Here is a 4,158-nt window from a genome sequence, read left to right on the forward strand (position 1 = left end):
CTTTATAGATCTGATGACACTGCTCTCTTTAAAGACCCTGTCTCCTCATGCAGGATAAAACATAAACTTTTTAGTGTGGCATCCGAACTATCCATGTTTAGGCCTTTGTTTTCCTCTTCAGTGTCATCACTCATCCTTCCCACCTTTTCTTTGCTTTCTTTTTTTTTTAACATCTTTATTGGAGTATAATTGCTTTACAATGGTGTGTTAGTTTCTGCTGTATAACAGAGTGAATCAGCTATACATAAACATATATCCCCATAGCTCCTCCCTCTTGCATCTCCCTCCCACCCTCCCTAACCCACCCCTCTAGGTGGACACAAAGCACTGAGCTGATCTCCCTGTCCTATGTGGCTGCTTCCCATTAGCTATCTGTTTTACATTTGGTAATGTGTATATGTCCATGCCACTCTCTCACTTCGTCCCAGCTTACCCTTCCCCCTCCCCATGTCCTCAAGTTCATTCTCTACGTCTGCGTCTTTATTCCTGTCCTGCCCCTAGGTTCTTCAGAACCTTTTTTTTTTTTTTTTTTGATTCCGTATATATGTGTTAGCATACTGTATTTGTTTTTCTCTTTCTGACTTCACTCTGTATGATGGACTCTAGGTCCATCCACCTCACTACAAATAACTCAGTTTCGTTTCTTTTTATGGCTCAGTAATATTCCATTGTATATATGTGCCACATCTTCTTTATCGATTCATCTGTTGATGGACACTTAGGTTGCTTCCATGTCCTGGCTATTGTAAATAGAGCTGCGATGAACATTGTGGTACATGACTCTTTTTGAATTATGGTCTTCTCAGGGTATATGCCCCGTAGTGCTTCCCACCTTTTCTAATCTATGCTCCTGCAAACTATTTGCATTTCACAGGAAAGTATATTTTTTGATTTTTATTTCCTTGCCTTTGCACATGCCGTTTCTTCTGCCTGTGTATCCTAAACTGGATGCTTTAGCTTGGCAAAAAGTTCCTCCTCTTTTAAGATACAGTTTAACTGTCACTCAGGTAGAATTAGCCATTCTTTCTCTGTCTTTTTTTTTTTTTTCTTTTTTTTTAAATCATGTAGTGCTTTTACATTTATTATGGCATCTGGAGGTCAATGAATTTTGTTTTCCTGGGTCTGGTCTTACTTGATCTCTGTTTCTTGCACAATGACTGGCACATGCTCAATAATTAAAATAAAAGAGGCTGTGTTTCACAGATGAGGAACCTGAGCCTGAAGGAATAAGTGACTTCACCAAGGTCTCATGGCACAGCTGGGGTACAAAACCAGTTTTTTAAAATTCCAGATCCAATATTTCTTTCATCGTACCTTGCCTGTAGTATAAAAATTTAAGAAATATTGTACTGTGAGTTAATTGAGTATTCTTTCTGTATAAAAATTGTGATAATGAAAATCCCGTTAACAGCTTACATTGTAAATTTAAGTGGATAGGGACCTACTTAGTTCCTTTTGGTGAATAGGCTATAATTTTTCATGATTGAGAGTGTGGCCTATGGTGGAAAAGCCAATTGAACAAATAGTATGTGCAATTTTTCATGTCGTATTTGAATATTGGAAACTAGGAGACAAAAAATTGAAAAGTTGAGTATTTTATGATATACTAAGGGTCTGTTCTGGATATTAAAGCTATAGTTGAGCTCTCATTCAGTCGTTCAGTGACTTTTATTCCTGTTTATATAACCTAAAGCACTTGTTGAACACCACTGTAAGCAGTTTACATGTGACGCTTACAACCGTACGATGTTATTATTCCCACTTTACATACAAGGAAACAGAGACACAGATGGTAACTTACTAAACTAAATGTAACACAACTAGTAAATGGGTGAGTTAGCATTTGAACCCACGCAGTTTGGTTCAAGAGCCCTTAACTAGGATGCTAAGCTTTGTTAGTTATTTTGTTTTCAGAGGAGCTACAAAGATGAAAAGATAGGGCCTCTGCTCTCAAGAGAATTGATAGTGTAAGGGGGAATAAAGGTATGGAAATGGGAGAGGTAATTGCTGGGTGACTGCTTCCTGCCAGAAGGTATGCTACGTATGTCTTACCTATTCTCATTTAAACTCTACAAACACAGGAGGGAAGTATCCTTACCCCATTTTACAAAGGAGGGAACTGAAGGAAGGACAGGTTAAGTAACTTACAAACTCAAAGGAAGCATCAGAGCTAGAATAGGAACTTAGTTTTGACTGGCTTCAAGCATATATTCTTTCTGTTGCTTTGTGCCACTTCTATACAGATATAAAATCACAGTATTATGTAATTACTGTAATTTTAAATATTGTGTAAGGTGCATTGGGAGCACAGGGAAAGGATCCCTTATGTCTGTCTAGGGAGGAGAGGAAGGCTTCACAGGGTGGGTAGCGCTTGAGTTATAGCAATTGATGAAGATCTTCAGACAGAGAGAAGAGCATGTGCCAAGTCATGGAGGGGTGAGAGAATGTGGTGTGTTTAGTGGTTGAGTATTTCAATAGTAAAGTGGGAGAAGAGAATAGATTTTAGATGTTCAGGTAGAATTGATCCAACTTAGAGGTAGCAAATGAAGTATGAGGGTCAAGGAGGATCCAGGAATACTCAAGAGGTTTCTGGCTTCAGTAAGTTGAGTTTGTGACGATACCATTTACTGAGGGGCTCGGAACAGGTTTTGGGGGGAAGTAATAAGTATTGGAATCTGTTGTGTCAAGGGGCTCGTGGGACATTCAAGTGGTAATTTGCACTGGGAGGCATTTGCCCATATGGATGTGGTATTTAGAGATTAGAGAGTTATCTACCTGTAGGTATAGTGTTGCCAGATAAAAATGTAGAATGCTCAGTTAAATTTGATTACCAAATGAACAATGAATATTTTTTCATATAAGTATGTTGCATGCAATGTTTGGGACTTACTTATACTAAAGAATTATTTGTTGTTTATTTGAAATTCAAATTTAACTGGTCATTTTATATTTTTATTTGCTATATCTGATAACCCTATATAGGTGATAGTTGAAGTCATGAAGGTGGATGAGATTGTTCAGGGAACAAAAGTAGAGAAAAGAGAGTAGAGCTCAGGATAGAAAGCTGGGAACTAGATTAATTTAGTGCTTCAAAATGGCTTCAAAGTAGTCCCTCAAGCAGCAGCCTCATCATTACCTGGGAACTTGTTAGAAACGTATATTCTTGGGCCCTGCTTCAGACCTGCTGAATCAGAAATTCTGAGGCTGAAACCCAACACTCTATGTCTTAATAAGACTTTTAGGGGCTTCTGATGCCACTGAATTTGGAACCATTGACTTCAGGGGTGAATATAAGATCAATGAAGGATACTAAGAAATAGTAATGATGAATTGAAGTAATAACATAATCCGAAGACAACCAGTGGAATCATTGGCAGTGTCAGATGTATCTGAGAAGCCAAGTAAGATAAAACCTAAAATTGTGTGTTGAATTACACAATAGTGAGATGATTGGTTATCTTAAAACACCTTCAGTTGAAGCAGTAGCCAGATTGCATTGTGTTCAGGGGGGAATCAAAGTGAGGAAGTAGAGAAAGAATGGAATACTTTTTCTCTAAGTTCGGTTGTAAAGGGAGAGAGAAGAGAGGGCAGTAGTTCTTAGGGAATAGGTTCCTTGTAAGCTGAAGGGAAGAAACCTATATGCAGGTTGTGAAAGGAACAAAGGCAAGAATGACTGAGACTGTCTTGAGGATCTCCACATTTGCTGCCCATGCTGAACTTTTGCTGAACTCTCTAACATAAAACTGCTGAATAGTTGCTGAGTTGCCAAAAGGAAAGAACAATGCTGAGAACTGGACTCTTTCTGGACTAAGGAAACCATACCTTTCCCTAGTAATGGATGAGACGTGCTTGATAACCCAATCGTATGAACAGAACAGATTTATCGTCCAATCCATATTCTTGGTAAACAGCTTGTGTAAGCCTGCGTGAACTTCCTCCTTTTCCCCATAAAAACCTCTACCCATTTTCCTCCACTGGGACACTATTCTGGGTTCTTCCAGAATCTGTGATCCCTGAATTACAATTCTAAGAACCTAAATAAACTACCTTTTTGCTTCTTTACAGTTCATGCTGCTTTTAGTTGACAAGGTAGAGAGAGGCTGAGGATACACAAAGACAGTATGAAGTGCTGTAAGAAGGGAGAGGGAAAGAGATCCT

General features: G+C 38.6%; 1 protein-coding gene across 1 annotated transcript in view; it reads left to right on the forward strand.

The window, feature by feature from the left end:
• Positions 1-4,158, forward strand: part of ZMYM6 (zinc finger MYM-type containing 6) — a 43,922-nt gene that overhangs the window by 2,464 nt on the left and 37,300 nt on the right. The gene's annotated exons all lie outside the window — the stretch shown is intronic.

Source organism: Lipotes vexillifer, unplaced genomic scaffold (genome assembly GCF_000442215.2).
Source record: "Lipotes vexillifer unplaced genomic scaffold, Lipotes_vexillifer_v1.1 scaffold213, whole genome shotgun sequence".
In the NCBI taxonomy this organism is placed as follows: Eukaryota; Metazoa; Chordata; class Mammalia; order Artiodactyla; family Lipotidae; genus Lipotes; species Lipotes vexillifer.